This window comes from Monodelphis domestica, chromosome 4 (genome assembly GCF_027887165.1).
Source record: "Monodelphis domestica isolate mMonDom1 chromosome 4, mMonDom1.pri, whole genome shotgun sequence".
NCBI lineage: Eukaryota > Metazoa > Chordata > Mammalia > Didelphimorphia > Didelphidae > Monodelphis > Monodelphis domestica.
This window is the reverse complement of record NC_077230.1, coordinates 105,416,183-105,433,877: the sequence shown is the minus strand read 5'-3', so window position 1 is coordinate 105,433,877 and position 17,695 is coordinate 105,416,183. Positions and strand designations below refer to the sequence as shown.

Below are 17,695 nucleotides of genomic sequence, written 5' to 3'. Positions count from 1 at the left end.
ATTTTAAGAATAAATTCCATTGTTCAATTAATAATGCTGAAAGACAAATGAAATGAATAATGCTGAAAGACAAATGTTATGAATGACATTGTTATTTATTTTATGGATACAGATATACCAAATTATATCAGATCACTAGAAATTTAATACCTACCAGAAGTAAAAATGTGATATAACTATTAACCTAAAGCAGTAAGCTCAATCCTATGGTATAGCAGAAAGAGTTCTACATTTGAAAACAAAGGGTTCAAACCCAAGCTTTTCTACTTAATTATGAGATTAGACTAGATGACCTCTAAAGACCCTTCTAGCTCTAAATCTGTTTTTATATAATCCTATTCCAAGGTTCCACCGTGATAAACAGTACAGGAAAAAAATGAAACCTTGTTTTGCAACATCCATTACAAGTATTAGCACAAGGAAAGCTTGTTTTCCTACCTTCAGATGGGAAAGAAACAGGGGCACACTGCCAGGAATTATAATAGTACTTCTCCCTAGCAGGGGCTACAAAGAACAAGAGTATGTATTTAGGAGGAATGTGTGTGCATCCTTTCCCTCAGAATGTGATTGTGGCTCTGAGGAACATGGAATATTGTGGTATTCTTTAAAAACCAGTTTCATAATTACAATGATTCAGAATGCAGGACCTCCAGTTGAGGAAGTCTTTGATCCAAAGGTGTCTTTCGTTCCACCTATGTGTTGTGCTCTTTGTATCTCAGTCACAAGGGAATCTAAGGGCATGTTCCACATGTGTTCTACTGACACAACTTATATATTTGTGACCACACAGTTTGTTGCTATTGTTCATTTGTGTCCAATTCTCTTCCTGACCTCATCTGGAATTTTTTTGGTAAAGATACTGGAATGATTCACCATTTCCTTCTCCAGCTCATTTTACAGATGGAGAACTGAGACAAACAAGGGTTAAGTTACTTGCCCAAGGTCACACAGCTAGTAAGTGTCTGAGGCCAGATTTTAATTCAGGAAGTTAAGTTTTCCTGATTCCAAACCCAGTGCTCTATCCACTGTACCACCTAGTTGCCGTGACCACATAGTTACTGATTCAGAAATCTAGTTCTTAGGATACCTGTAAAGAATCTATTGAAAATATATCCACATATGCTCATCAATTTGGGCTAAAAAAGCTGTAGCATATGGCTGTGATGGAATACTACTATGCTGTAAGAAATGATAAAGGGGGTAGTTTCAGAAAAACATGGGAAGATTTATATAAACTGATGTAAAGTGAAGTGAGCAGAATCAGGATATACCATTGTACATTATAACATCAACATTGTAACAATGATTAAGTGTGAAAGACTTAGTTATTTTGATCAACACAAAAAATCAAGACAATTTCAAAGGACTCAAAGGAAAATGCTAACTACACATCCAGAGAGAGAACTAAAAAATTCTGAGTAGATTGAAGAATTTTTTAAACTTTTCCTTGCTTTTTAAAAATTTTCAACATAGTTAATATGGAAATGTTTTGTATAAATTCACAGGTATAATAGATATTATATAGCTTGACTTCTCAATCAATGGGGGAAGAGCTTGAAGAAGGGAAAGAGAGAATTTGGAATTCAAAATTTTTAAATCAACGTCTTAACTATATAAATAAATACACATACATCTCAAAAAAAAACTATCCCCACTCTTTTCTTCCAAGTGTGATTGTGACAATGATACAAGTATTGTAAAGTATGACTCCTAAATCTCTCTTTCTCCAATCTCCATTACCTCTAAGTAAATTAGACAGAAAGCATATAAAAGCTGGAAAAATAGCTGGAGGAATTACAAGAGGATGAAAGCTTGTGAAAAGATGTGAAAAAAGGCATCCTATATCAATTACAGTGGTAGTTTAATAATGCCTCCTGTTGCAACAGTTCTACCTTTTAGTCTGCTATGGCTGCTATAGTTTCCCAATGCAAATTCTGAGGGCAAGAGAACACTAAATTTTCTGGACCAGCACAGATTATCATCTTAAAGCCTAGCCTCAAAACTTTTCAAAATAGTACTATAAAGGGGAAGCTCAGTGATTCAGTGGATTGAGAGCCAGGCTAGAGGCAGGAGGTCCTAGGTTCAAATGTGACCTCAGACACTTCCTAGCTGTGTGACCCTCAGCAATTTACTTCTATCCCATTGCCTAGCCCTTACCAGTCTTTGGCCTTGAAACCAATACACAGTATTGATTGTAAGATGGAAGATTAAAGATTTTAATTGCTATAGAGCAGCTTCTATTATTGGCTAGCCAGAAATATCCACCCTGGACTGAGCTGACCCTCTAAAGAAGAAAGAATACCCATAAATATAAGAGTTGGCTAGTCCAACATGACATATTATCATCAGGCTCCCTATAACAAGTATTTCCAGTGGTATATCCCTGATGATGTGATCCAACAATGTAGAAAGGAATTAACAAGACAGAAAAGAAGTTTTTCAGAATCAAGGACAAGCAAGCCTGGGATATTATCTGAAAAAAGGCACTCAATGGCACTCAGTTCTAAATGGTAAAACTCTAAAAGAAAAAAATTCAAACCAGTTTTAAAAACTCATTCTCATAGCTCACAGAATCTCCACCAACAATCTGGCACATATTCCAAAGGGTAAAGACAGTTTTCATTTTATTCACCAACTACTTGCTGGCATTCGAATGACAGTCTCTATTTATAGTCTGAGTACTACCTGGGAATAGAACCAAATCAGATGTAGAAAGAAAGGAATGAGGTCCAATGGGTAAAATCCCTTCTTCCAGGATTTGCACAGTCAATGTTCTTCAAACTAAAAAGCAGTAAAAAGCACATACTATAGTTAGCCTTACAAACCACAATTACTTGCAGTACATAGTCATTAAAATCCATCAATTAATGCAGCTGTTTCAAGATAATCAGAGGGTACTAAGATATGACATATAAAAGACAATGTACTAACTTGGGATTATAGGAAATTAAGTGAACAGAAGGAAAGAATATTTAGATTCCCTTTCTGCTGAGCAAGTTACACCCTATAATAAATCATCTCACTCAAATAATTGACAGTGATTCTATCCATAGAGAAATCTACAAAAATCATCCATTTATGCCCCACCTTTGAAGATCAATCATTATACTTTGACTTTTCTAATCTTTATTCTAAATAGGCATGGAATTAAGGAAAAACAAAAGAGTCAAAAAAGAGTTCAAAGTTCAAGTTATATACAAAAACCCAAGTCTTTGATTTTTCTTCACTCTTCCAGTTTCTTCCACTTCCAGTAGGAGCACCAATAACATATTCATATAGTACTTCAGGATTTGCAAAGTGTTTCTAATAATTACTTCATTTTATATTTTCAACAAACCTGTGAAATTAGTCTTAACCTCATTTTACTGATGAGAAAAAGCAGGTTTGTAAAGGTTAAATAATTGGTCTAAGGTCACATAGTTATTATTTAAGCATCTGAGGAAGTATTCAGCCTAGGTCTTCTTGCCTAACTCCAATGATCTTATGCCTACTATAGCCTCTCCCAAAAGAACATGATCTGAAATATCAAAGTTAAGGTGTCTTCTATCTTTTATATGAATTTAGAAATCAATATTTTCAAAAAGTAGTAAAATTACATTCATTTGAAATTCGAGTGGTACAAAAAATAAGAACCTTCAAAATTCAGTTTCCAATCTGTCAGCAAAGTCATTAAACAGGTACTAACAATTCTACTTAAGTCTACAGAGTACAGTAGACATATCACACACAATCATGACAGTCATGTAAAAAACCATTAAGGGCAAGTTCCATATAAATAGTGAGTATTGGACAAGCCAGAATGTCTATGCTGCCATCCCCATTGGAGCCACTCTACTCTCCAAAGACAAATGAGAAATACAGTAACAATAGTTTCCCAGGCCCACAGAGGAAGGAAGTTCTTCCTAGCCAGCAGTCAATCAGTCAGTAAATATGTATTAAGCACCTATGTATCAGCGCTGTGCTAAACCCTGAGAACATGATGAAAGGCAGCACCTATAATTTACACATGAAACTCCAAGTCTAATAACATTCCAGTTTCCCTAAGTAAATCATAAAAATGCTATAACAGCTTTAGTAACATGTGAAAAACGTAGCTGAAAAACTCTCTGGCTGGGTCACTTACATGCTTTCAATATATAGGACAATATATAGAACAGGGAACAGGATGTCATCTAAATCTGGGAACCTTATAGACAAGTATAAATATGGACAATGACTAGGGAAAAAAAGGAATTCTATCTATTACAGTCAAGAAAATCATAGTAGCCATACAGCATTAGGAAGGGCAATGAGGTGGTTACTCTTGATTCTCTTAGTAGACTATTATGGCTAGGGAAGATGGGTATTTCTGCTATCCTTAACCCCCTCCCCCAATTTCTCAAGCATACACCTATACAATCATTTAACTAGGTCAACAGACATTGGGCTAACTAGGTATCTCTGAGAAATATACCTGAATAATTTGCTTAATTTCTCCAATTATAATGAGAGTAATCTAAGTATAATTTTTAGAGATTACTGATACCATATATATTCAAACATGGAAGACGATAGAAATCTCAGAATTCTTTCACTGATACAAAGCATCTACCAACGTAGCTACTTTCAGAATAATTGTTTTTAAACCCTTCCATTTTAGAAGCAATACTGTGTATTGCCTCTAAGGCAGTACACAGAAGGGCTGGGCAATGGTGGTTAAGTGACTTGCCCAGGGTCACACAGCTTACAAGTGTCTGAAGTCACAGTTGAACCCAGGATCTCCCATCTCTAGGCCTGGTTCTCATTCCACTGAGCCACCTAATTGTCTCACAGAATAAAAGCAAATTTCCTATTTTCCACCCTACTCACTTGTAATTTTTAAACAGATAAAAATTCAAATAATGTGCCTTTAAAGCAGCACAACTAAGGGGCAGCTAGGTGGCTCAGTGAATTGAGAGCCAGGCCTAGAGACTAAAGGTCCTAGGTTCAAATCTGACCTCAGAAATTTCCCAGCTGTGTGGCCCTAGGCAAGTCACTTAACCACCATTGCCTAGCCCTTACTGCTCTTCTATCTTTAAAAAAAATGTTTTAATTTTTAAAAAAAGCAGCACAACTGTTTAAATGGAGATTTTGAGCCTTTGGACTTCATCCCCCAGAAGTCCCTTAGAATTTCCCAAAATTCCCTTTTCCACATTTTGTGTGATTGTATTTAAGTGGCTGTAACTCCTCCCTCTTCCTCTTTTTGAACCTGTGACCAGACTGAATTCAGGCAGTTCTTTTGCCCTAGTTGTGATTAATAAAATTTTTAAATGTAATATATAGTTATTGATTATTAATTTTAAAACCCACATTTTGACGACCATGAAAAGAGTACAAATTCTCAAAAAAAACAATTTTTTTTAGCAGATAAGATAGCCTTACAGTAAAGATAGTAAGTTTGCCGGGGTCGCTGCCCATCATGAGGGTCAAGTGGTGGGGTAGTGGGGTGTGCCTGTGCTCCTGCCCCTGCGTGCTGTTTCTCCTGTCCATCTGTTTGACCAGCATTCCTCACCACTCTCCACCCAGCTTGGATCCTCCTCTTGCAGAGACCAGACCCACCACCAATCCCAGCCATTTTTTTCTGCAGAGGATGATATATAAAAATCTTTCAGCTCCAATCCCATTCCAACTCCACCTGTGTGTTTCTAGCCTGCCATAGCCATTTTTCGGCATGTAGAAAAGAACCCCACACCTTCTAATTTTCAAGCAGATTTTTTTAAGCTGTAGATTTAAAGTCAGTTTTGGGGAATAAGCCTGGTTTTTTCCCTTCTTTCTCTTGACCCAAAACACCAAGAAGTATTTTTTTCTCTCATATGCAAATACGCTATTGTTTTCCCTCTAAGTTTTGCTTCTTTTCTGTTTACTCTGTAAATAAACCTCATTCAGAGTTTTTCAAGAAAAATGATATTATAAATTCAAAATGGGTGAGTGACTTAAACATAAAGAAGGAAACCATAAGTAAATTGGGTAAACACAGAATAGTATACATGTCAGACCTTTGGGAGGGGAAAGGCTTTAAAACCAAGCAAGACATAGAAAGAATCACAAAATGTAAAATAAATAATTTTGACTACATCAAACTAAAAAGCTTTTGTGCAAACAAAACCAATATAACTAAAATCAGAAGGGAAACAACAAATTGGGAAAAAATCTTCATAGAAACCTCTGACAAAGGTTTAATTACTCATATTTATAATGAGCTAAATCAATTGTACAAAATATCAAGCCATTCTCCAATTGATAAATGGGCAAGGGACATGGATAGGCAGTTCTCAAATAAAGAAATCAAAACTATTAACAAGCACATGAAGAAGTGTTCTAAATCTCTTATAATCAGAGAGATGCAAATAAAAACAACTCTGAGGTATCACCTCACACCTAGCAGATTGGCTAACATAACAGCAAAGGAAAGTAATGAATGCTGGAGGGGATGTGGCAAAGTAGGGACATTAATTCATTACTGGTGGAGTTGTGAACTGATCCAACCATTCTGGAGGGCAATTTGGAACTATGCCCAAAGGGCGACAAAAGAATATCTACCCTTTGATCCAGCCATAGCACTGCTGGGTCTGTACCCCAAAGAGATAATGGACAAAAAGACTTGTACGAAAATATTCATAGCAGCGCTCTTTGTGGTGGCCAAAAACTGGAAAATGAGGGGATGCCCATCATATCATATACCACAAACTGTGGTATATGTTGGTGATGGAATACTATTGTGCTAAAAGGAATAATAAAGTGGAGGAGTTCCATGGAGACTGGAACAACCTCCAGGAAGTGATGCAGAGCGAGAGGAGCAGAACCAGGAGAACATTGTACACAGAGACTAATACACTGTGGTATAATCGAACAGTAATGGACTTCTCCATTAATGGCGGTGTAATGTCCCTGAACAATTTGCAGGGATCCAGGAGAAAAAAACACTATTCATAAGCAAAGGATAAACTATGGGAGTGGAAACACCGAGGAAAAGCAACTGCCTGAATACAGCTGTTGAGGGGACATGACAGAGGAGAGACTCTAAATGAACACTCTAATGCAAATATTATCAACAAAGCAATGGGTTCAAATCATGAAAACATCTAATGCCCAGTGGATTTACGCATCGGCTATGGGGGGTGGAGGGGGGAGGAAAAGAAAATGATCTATGTCTTTAACGAATAATGCTTGGAAATTATCAAATAAAATATATTTTAAAAAAAGAAAAGAAAAATGATATTGCAAAGCATGCTTGAAACTCTGAAACAACAGTTTGAGTTGGTAGAGCTAAAAAGTACAGTTTGGATCTATTTAATTCTTTTCCTGGGACTTTTTATTTTCATTGGAGATTTCCCACTTTATTTCCTTCTCCTTAAGAATATGCCACAAGGGGGCAGCTGGATAGCACAGTGGATTGAGAACCAGTCCTAAAGACGGGAGGTCCTAGGTTCAAATCTGGCTTCAGCCACTTCCCAGCTGTGTGACCCTGGGCAAGTCACTTGACCCCCATTGCCTAGCCCTTACCACTCTTCTGCCTTGGAGCCAATACACAGTATTGACTCCAAGACGGAAGATAAGGGTTTAAAAAAAAAAAAAAAGAATATGCCACAAGCTAGGCTGCTTATGCTACAAACCAACCTGAAATATTTTGACAAAGTTCTAAGTCTTAAATGCTCTCAACATGCAGAGTGGAGATTCTGCCCTGTGCTTCTATGAGGAAATTCAGACCTCTGACAAACAAAATCTAAATGGATAAGAAAGATGGGGAGAGGGGAAGGAAACTTTAAAAGAGATCTGGGAGCTTATTGCTAACTATTTTGAATTTATTCTCCTCCTATAATAGTGAACAAGTCTATTGAGATTGATGAAAAGGATTTTGACTGCACTGCCTGTCTGCACTTTCTCACTGGTTTACTGATTGCTTTAAGGTTTAAATTTTTTTTAAGTTTATCTGTTTTAATGTAATCAATATCTTTCTGTTATACTGAATCATTTAAAGCTATGTTTTGCCTACAATGATCTTTAATTTGTACCTTTACTTCTGATGAAGAACAAAATATCACTGTATAAGCCCATGAACATCTTGACTAAAACCCGTCAGATCCATTGAAGATTACATGTTGCCTTTGTGTATTGTCACATAGATGATGATGGATGGACTTCATCAAAAGCTATATACAACCTTTAGAGACTTTAATAAGCTAAGAATTTAATTGTAATTCTAAGAGGTCTTCAGAAACAATTTTAGTAACTAGTCGTTTCTGAATGGATAATTTTAAAAATATTATACATATATTATTATTATTATTATAAAGAATGCTGTATTAAAGGTAGTGAAACAAAGAAAGGTGTTTCTATGAATCAGGAAGCCGGAAAAAAAAAGAGCTCCTGCAAAACTCTTCATTTTAATTTACTTCCAGCAGAACAATCTAGATTTCTTAATGATGTTCTAGACCCAAGTAAGTTTTACTTTATTTAAAAATATGTTTGCCAAGGTTGAAAAATTTGCTACATCTGTAAAAATTGTGACAAATATCCATCAGTTCATAGGTTTTTTATGTAATACAGCAAAATTTATGTGAAATATGATAGTGGGTTTGTTTGCTATTGTAATTAACTGGGCTATTGTGAATTTGGGGGACTTTGGTACTTTGAATGTTCATCATCTACTGTATTACTGTTTTATTCTGAAAATCATTTTGGTACTTGCACATGACTGAAACAGTGGGTCACTGATTTTCAGCTATATATTTTTGATTTTTAAAAACTTAAAAAAACTTTGATATTTTTTATTGCATGTGTAATATAGTATCTGAGCTTTATTTTTTCTCCTTTTTGTATTTGAAGCACATGTCAACAGTATTGAGAATATTTTTTCTTTAATTGTTTTATTTTTCAGTAAGATAAGTTTTAAATACATTTGTTCTAATATTAATGCATGCCCAAAAAGCTTTGGACTATAAAAATGATGCCACTGATTGTTTAAAAGAATTATGGGGGAGCAGCTGGGTGGCTCAGTGGATTGAGAGCCAGGCCTAGAGATGGGAGGTCCTAGGTTCAAATCTGGCCTCACACACTTCCCAGCTGTGTGACCCTGGGCAAGCCACTTGACCCCCATTGCCTAGCCCTTACCACTCTTCTGCCTTAGAGCCAATACACAGTATTGACTCCAAGACGGAAAAAAAAAAGAATTATGGGACTTTGCTTCATGATTCTGTCTGATTCCAGAAGAAGGGAATATGCAAAAGAGCCACTGTACAGTGCTAAAGAAGCACAGAACAACTGCATAGAGTCTATGGAGCACAAGGTCAAAAAGACCAGACCCCAGTGGGATTGATGTAATTTTTAGCCAAGACAATGAGGACTTGAACTTGTTTGGGGTTCAAGGTTGCGGCTGTTTTGACATATATCAGAGGCTGGACTTCCTCTAAGCCACATTCTATCAAGTACCTCCTTTTCGCTGCCATCCTAGCTCCCATTTGCTGCTAAAATCTAGTCCCTTTTCTGTCTTTCATAGTATGGCAAACTTTCTATAGTCCTGACTACTCATTGGGTAGCGCATAATTTCTTAAATCATTTTAATTGGGCCCTAATTCAAGGACCTGTTATAGGTTTGTTTTTCCTTTACTTAGATTTTTTTAGACATAAAACTTTTACATTTTGTATTTCATCCATAAGTTATTTTTCTCTTTTATTTGGATTTTTCATTTTTTTTTTAAATTTTCTTTTGCAAATTGATTCATATACCTCATAACTCAGCCATGCATTCCTGAGTGATCCCCCTGTTTGTTATTATTCACCTCAGGGGGGCCAAGTTATTGTTGTGAACTTTGAGTTAAATCTGAGCAATTTTAGGATAAGAAACTTGCTACCTCCCAGAATCCAGAATGCACCATGAAGATAGATGCCTGCAGAGACCACATGCTGCACCAGAAGATCCAGAGTAAACTTTGGGATGTGAATTGAACTATGGGGGGTTGAAATGCTTTTGTTTTGAATGTATACTCTTATGCCAAAGGGAACTGCCCCCAAATTGGCTTCTTGTCAACCTAGTAATCATTGATTTTGTTCTCTTTTCCTTTTATCCACAAATTATTGCAATCTTTAAGTTGATTATGTTTCCATGGTCCTTTTGGGAAAACTGGTTTCCCAAAAGGATCACAGGGGGAATATGCATAAATGGAGATTTTGAGCCTTTGGACTTCATCCCCCAGAAGTCCCTTGGAATTTCCCAAAATTCCCTTTTCCTGCGTCCCCACATTTTGTGTGATTGTGTGATCCTGGGCAAGTCACCTAACTCCCATTACCTGGCCCTTACCACTCTTCTGCCTTGGAATCCATAAACAATACTGATTCTAAGAAAGAAGGTAAGAATTTCTTTTAAAGTCTCTGCCATCTAGGAGATTGCATCCTACATTAGACTTATTTTAGTCTATAGCTCAGTTAAATATTTGACTTTATATAGTTTTTCTTCTGCTTCATAGTTTCCTAAAATCTTTATTTCCTCTGACCCCTACTGGAGTCCAACTGTACTCCGGCTATTTACAAGATTTTAATCACTTTCTGAATTAACTTACTTGGCATACCATCAGTTCTAAAGCTTTTGGCGTTCTTGTTTAAGATAGAGCAAATTGCAGAAAATCATCTCTTACCATCTTTTTGGCTGTCATTCTCCCTTCCCTTTTCTGGAACTCTTCCCACCTTATAAAATATCTCTCTTCTCCCTTCATCCCTTAGTTTAGAATTAGGTTCTAATCTTGTCTCCGAAACTAACAATTTATGACTTTTATAAAAGACAGTTAGCCTTTAAATTTTTCCATCTGGGAAATCAGGACCAAGTGATTTCAAAAGTCCCTTTCATCTTGAAATCTGTGATCCTGATTCCACGTAGGCCCCTTCCAGTACCTAGAACAATACCTGGTACATAACTGAATTAACAGAATTCCTTCCAAAGTGTAGTTAATATTCTTATTAATCAGACTTTCACCAGCTTTTTGTAATTTGATATACACAATGTCTATACAATTTCAGCTTAAAGACTGCACAAGTTAGTTTGGTAACAAAAAAAAATTTTTTAATTCCAGTATCTCACTTCTTTTTTTAATCCAAGCCATTCCCAGATACCAACAGTGAAGGAGAATAGCCCTTAGTCAAAAAGGACGAAGAGGAGAAAGTAGGTCTCCCAACTCCTCACCTTTCTCCAAAAGACATGTCTACAGGCCAAAAGATAAATTTTATCAAGTTTCTCATATAGTAGCATGCTGTCAGGTCTGAACTAAAACAATCTACATCAACCACTCACAGGGGCCTTACCATCACCATAAATTATGCCACCTTCATAATAAAAATCTTCTATCCTTTCATCTCCCTGGCTACTTTACTTCTAATTCTTTGTCCTCCCCACAGTCTCCTTTCCTTCTGCCCTATGTAACCTTTAGTCTCTCCATCCTGATCTCTACTGTTGCCTCTTGCCTCTCTTCATAGTCTTGATCTAATAGTAGACTAATGCAACTACACACTATTCTCCACACTTGAATCCTTTGTCCTCTTGTCCTATTTATATCCAGCCAATCCTGCATCCTGAATCACCCACAACATTCTCCTCTGCTTCTATTTTTTTTAACCCTTACCATCCATCTTCAAATCAATATAATGTATTGATTCCAAGGCAGAAGAGCAGTAAGGGCTAAGTGACTTGCCCAGGATCACACAGCTAGAAAGTGTCTAAGACCGGATTCAAACCTGGAACCCTCCCATCTCTGAGCCTGACTCTCAATCCACTAGGCCTCCTAGCTGGCCTCCTCTGCTTCTATTTCTGATCAGCTTCATCCCACCATAGTGAGAGGGTCCACTGCAGATTCAGGTTATTTAATCTCAATTGGGCTTTTACTGTTGTACAGCAACATTTTTATTCTCTCAACTCTCTATCCCATTCCTTCAATAATTGTGCCAAACCTTCTCAGCACCCTTTCTCTCAGCAAATGTTGCCTCTTGCTTTACTAAAAAAATAATAATCATGTGCAGTCAGATCTCTCTTCTCTCCTAAATCATACCTCAAAACCCTTCTATATCATTATCCATTCTTTCCTTCTTTACTTCAGCCTAAAATGAAAAGACAGCTCTTCTCCTTGACAAAGTCAAGACCTATCAATCCCACCTTCTCATCTCTTCTTGCTTTACAAGCACATTCTCATCTACCTCATCCTTAAAACCTTTATTTGAGTTTGCCAATCCTTCAATACCATCCCTTTCAGAGCCAAACTTCCATAGAGAATCATCTTATCATCTTCATTTTTCCTCTCTAGACTCCTCAATCCCTTTTTTTACAATCTGGCTTCTGATGCCAATTCTTTTTTTTTTTTAGTAGTATCAAGATTTCTTTATTAAGATATCCTGTGTTTGCCCAGACTTTAGGAGTACCATCTCCAATTGACTATACTGCTGATACCAACACTTAATGGAAATTACTTTCTACTAGTTCTACTCCTATACAACTATCCATTCCTTTTTAGTCTCCTCTTTCATCATACATCACCATCCATTCATCCTGGGTCCTCTTCTTTATACACTTTCTGGGTGATTTCATAAATCTCCATAGGTCTAAGCTCCATCTCTATGCAAATCACCAAATCTATACATCCAGATTTACTCTCTCTCTTAAATATTGATTATGTACCATGAGCTACCTACTAAATAGCTCTTCTAGTATGTCCTACAGATATCTCAAACTCAATATATCCACAATGAAACTCTTCCCCTGCTAAAAATGACCCTCCTCTAAACTCCTTTTTTCCTGTTAAGTATGCCATCATTTCTCAACCATCCAGATTTGTAACATTAGAGTCTTCTCTAACTCTTCCTTTTTCTTCATTCATTCTCCTCTTCCCCCAAATCCAATCATTTGTTAAGTTTTATTGATTCTATCTTTTCTAATCCTTTAATGACCACTAACCAAATTCAGGTCTTCATCACCAACTGGCTAAATTATTGCCAGTAGTCAGTTGTACCCTCTTCTTCTGGTCTCTTCCCCTCTCCAATCAATCCTCCACATAACTACCAAAATAAGCTTTCTACAAAACAGATTTGATCATGTCAAGTTCCCTGTGACTTCCTATTGCCTATAGTTTGCCTTGTGGTAGCTGGGTGACACAGTGGATAGGGCACTGGGCCTAGAGTCAGGAAGATTTCAGTTCAAGCACATTTTCAAATGATTATTTAGCTATGAGACCCTGGGCAAGTTGCTTAACCATCTAGTTGTCTCAGTTTTCTCATCTGCAAAATGGGAATAATATTAGCACCAATCTCTCAAGGTTGTTGTGAGTATCAAAAGAGATAATAATTGTAAAGCACTTAGCACTACTAGCACATAGTATGCACTATTAAGATGTTGGTAATTATTATTAAAGGATAAAATACAAATTCCTTACTTACTTAGCCTGGCATTTAAGGTCACATTCCTACCCTTCACATAGTCTACATTCCAACAAAGCTGTTTGTTCCTACTTGCACAGACACTATCCAGCAATTTGTTCCATCTCAAAGACTTGAGGACACAAGTTTCCCCTTCTTGCTTTGTACTTTCTGCAAAGGCTCCATCTCTTCAGATATCTCCCAAGTGGAAAGCATTATCTGTTCACTTAGTGTCTTCTGCTTGGGCCCTAGAGCGTCCTTGTAGGAGCAATACTCCACCTTCAGCCTCTTGGTATTCACACAAGCTTTCCCCTATTTTGAGAATGCATTCCTTCCTCAGTTTTGCCTCTCATAATCTTTATCTCCCTTCAAGACATAACTCAGAACCCACTTCTTTTGTGAAACCTTCCCTGACCGCCACAGTTGACCTTATTCTTTCTCTTTCCAATTTTCTTTATATTATAATTAAAGTTCATGTAGCATCCCCTCATAGAATGTAAACTCCTAGAGGAAAGGACCTTGTATACCCAATATGGAATAAAATGTCTTGCACATAATAAAAGCTTAATAAGTCTTTGTTGGATTAAATTATGCCCCTAGAGGGGATAACTGCCTTTCAAACATCTTGAACTGGATATCCAATACCTTAAACTAAACATGTCCAAAATGGAACTCATTATCTTTTCCCCTAAATCATCCCCTACCTCCTGCCTTCCCTTTTACTCTGGAGGGCAATATCATCCCCCCCACTCTCTCAAAAACTAGGAATCGTCCTTTCTTCCTCACTATCATTTGCCATATTCAATCTGTTGCACAGTCCTGTCGATTTCACTTTTGCAAAGTCTCTAGAATATGCCCCCATCTCTCCTGTGACATGCCTGGACTACTGAAACAGCTTGCTAACAAGGTCTGCCTACCTCAAGTCTTTTTCCAACCCATCCTCCCATTCAGCTTCTAGTGAATTTCCTAAATTGTAAATCCAACCTGTCACCCCTGTCCCTTCCATAGGCTTTCTATCACTTCCAAGATGAAACACAAAATACTGTTTGTATTCAAAGCCTTTCATAACCTAGTACCCTCCTACCTTGACTTTCTACCTTACACCCCCCCACCACCACCACCACCACCACCACTTACTCTGATCCAAAACCACCAGTTTCATTGCTGTTCTGCCAACAAGACACTTCATCTCTCAACTCCAGGAATTTTCTGACTGTCCCATATACCTGGAATGCTCTCCCTCTTCATCCCTGCTTACTGGCTTCCCTGACTTTAAGTATCAACTAAAATTCTGCCTTTTCCAAATCTTAATTTGTCTGTTGCTGTCCCCCATTAGTGAGCTCCTAGAGGGCTGGGACTCTCTTTTGCCTTTTTGTTGCTGTTGTTGTTATTATCCCCAGGGCACATGGTAGTAGGTAATTAATATTTGTTGATTGACATTCTCTTTCCAAGATAAATCATTAATGCTCCTTTTCATCCAAAATATAAGCCTTCCCCCCAAAAAAATCTGAAAAGTATATTTATAAGATGGCTTTTGTACTCTTAGGCAGCTGTCACAATTAAGAAATTAAGATGTTCTCTGCTAAGGACAGCTTCTGCTTTTCATCTTCCTCATAATTTAAAGCATATGGTTGTTCTCAGAAATTTTTAAAATTAGGCATTTTCACTGAAGAAGAACCATTTACTGCCAAAACAGGTTCAATTACTTTCTTATTAATATTCTAATGATGTACCTATACCTTGTTTATCCATTCATGCTTATAATAAAAATAAGTTCCATTCTGGTGAAATTTGGTAAATCTCTGACTAGTCATTCTGGAGTTTCAGCAAGTCTAAATACTCTTCTCCCTACCCTATGCCCTCCTGTTGGATTTTTTTCCCTTTATTTCACCCATTTAATGTTTGCAATAATGCATTCCTTTAACTCAAAGAGCCAGCCAGAAATTAGCCTTTCACTTCAGAATACTGGGAAAATAATAGTGAATGAAAAACTGTAGAGAAATAATGACTCTAAATTATCTTCCATTACCAATAACTCAAACCATCGGGGCTTTAGCAAAGACCTTTTATCAAAGACCACCTCAGGGCTTTAGCATGCTCAAGAAATGAATGTTCATAAGGGAATTCAAGTTTTTTGACTACATAGGACTGTTTAGTTAAAGAAAAACACTCACAAAAGAAATATCACTGCACTTGGACCCAAAAACCAAAACACAAAGATAACAAAAATTGAAAACACACTAAGAATTAGTTTGTTCCCCAGCATAACCACTGTTACCCCACAGATTGGTTTACAACTAAAAGGTCAAAAACACAGATACACCTGCCCCCCAAAAAACTATACAGCAACCAAAAGAAAAAAACATTACAATGGACATGTTATTCCTATCTTCTTACCTAAAGAAGAACTGATTCATGATTTTCTATGTAGAAGAGAAAAAGTAATTTCTAAAATAATGCTCATGGTCTATAATGGGGAATAATGATGGGGCAGAGAATTGAAGGAAAAGAATGAAATTTGAGTGAGAAGGCAGGACACAGAAGGCAAGGGGGGGGGGGGAGAGCTGAGGTGTCCTCTGGGGAAAGGTGGGAAGCAGAGATTTATTTAAAGGGGTAAAGATGTGAGTAGATTCATGTTTTTGAAAGGGAAGAGAAGAAATCAAGGGTACCAAAGAAGAAGGAAAAGTAGGATTTAGGTAGGGAAAGGGGGGATAGGAGTTACTGCAAGGGTTTAGGTAATGAGAAGGAAGCAAAGATTTGGTGAGGGAGGGAAACGACTAAAGGGTGTTAGAGCTTAGACTCACCCCACCCAAGGCACCCCCGCTGTCCCCTCAGAATTGAGGGTCAAGCTTGCACTACCACCTGCAGCAGGAAAAGGGAAGAGAGTGTGGAGAGGAAGAGAATGGGGAAGAGAGAGATTTAAGAAAAGAGAGAATGAGGAGGAGGAGAGAGAATGGGGAGGAAAGGGAGGGAGAGAGAATAGAAAGAGGGAAAGAAATGGGGAAGGGGAAAGAGAATGGGAAAAGAGAAATGGAGGGAAAGAAAATGGAGAGAGAGAGAGAGAGAGAGAGAGAGAGAGAGAGAGAGAGAGAGAGAGAGAGAGAGAGAGAGAGAGAGAGAGAGAGAGAGAGAGAGAGAGAGAGAGAGAGAGAGAGAGAGAGAGAGAGAGAGAGAGAGAGAGAGAGAGAGAGAGAGAGAGAGAAGGGAGAAGGAATGAAGAATGTGGCTTGCCTTCCTTTTCCTTCTTTCCTCCCCCTTGCCGCTCCAGGTCTCCCCTCGACCCACCCCTTTTCCTGCTGTACCCAGCCCTCCCTTCGCGCTGCGCCCCAAAACTGTAAAGGGGAGGCGGAGATGAGCCCTGGAGCCGGCGCCCCATGCCGCCCCGCCCCGCCCCGCTAACCTGGGCCTGCCCATCTCCCTGTTCCGACTCCCCGAGCCCGCAGTAGTCCCGGCCTCTCCCCCTCACCTCCCATGACCCCGGCCCTGGCCCCGGCACCAGCCGGACCGACCCGTCCAGCCTTCGCTCTAGCTCCGGCTCCTGCTTCTCCGCGCGGGTTCCCCGCCTCCTCGCGGGAGGGAGAAAGGAGCCCGCTAACCTCCCGACTGCGCCCCCTGCCAATCTCAAGGCGCCCTGCAGCCTCGGCTGAGCAGCGTTCTTCGGGATCCGGCCCTGACGGCGCCGCGGGTACCGCGGGATTTGGGTTCCGGCGCCGTCCCCGCCTTCCCCTCCCATCCCCCTCCGCTGCTCTCTTGCCACCCCTCCCCCGCCTCACACCGGCATTACTTTGATTCCGTGAGTGACTTTTTATTCGCTGAGTGAGGGGCAGGAGCTGATGCAGTAGCCGCGTTGCTCCTTTGTACATTCTCCTTTTGCCACTTTTAGACTAGGGGACTGTGGGGTCTCTAGGTTTATCAAAGAACCAGGGAATGGTAGGTCTGGAAGAAGCCTTAAAGGTTATCCCCGTCCAGACCCTTCATTTTACAAATGTGAAAACTGAGTCGAAGTGACTTGCACAAGGTCAGAAATCTCCTGACTCCCAAGGGAAAATCATAGATTTAGAGCAGGAAGAGACAAAAGAAGCCAAGTAGTCCTCAACCTGATTTTACAAATGAAGAAACTGAGGGCCTTAAAAGTCATAGGTTCATAGACCTAGAAATGAGTTGAGGCTATATTGTCCAATCCCTTTATTTTACAACTGAGTAACTGAATCCCTAAGGAAGTTAAGAAATATGCCTGGCAAAATTGGGTCATTAATGAATTGCTGGTGGAGTTGTGAATTGATCCAAC

At 38.6% G+C, this 17,695-nt stretch overlaps 1 protein-coding gene across 5 annotated transcripts in view; it reads right to left on the bottom strand.

Moving 5' to 3' along the window:
- The window catches only part of PXYLP1 (2-phosphoxylose phosphatase 1), a 73,930-nt gene extending 56,850 nt beyond the window's left edge, over window positions 1-17,080 (bottom strand). The window contains exon 1 of one of the 5 annotated variants that reach the window (XM_056793680.1): window positions 16,874-17,080. The gene's annotated coding sequence lies outside the window, so the exon portion shown is untranslated. Of the gene's footprint in view, window positions 1-2,685; window positions 2,777-16,873 lie in introns of those variants that run through there. The other 4 variants (XM_056793682.1, XM_056793684.1, XM_056793681.1 and 1 more) reach the window with 4 other exon arrangements.
- Between the last annotated feature and the right edge of the window lie 615 nt (window positions 17,081-17,695).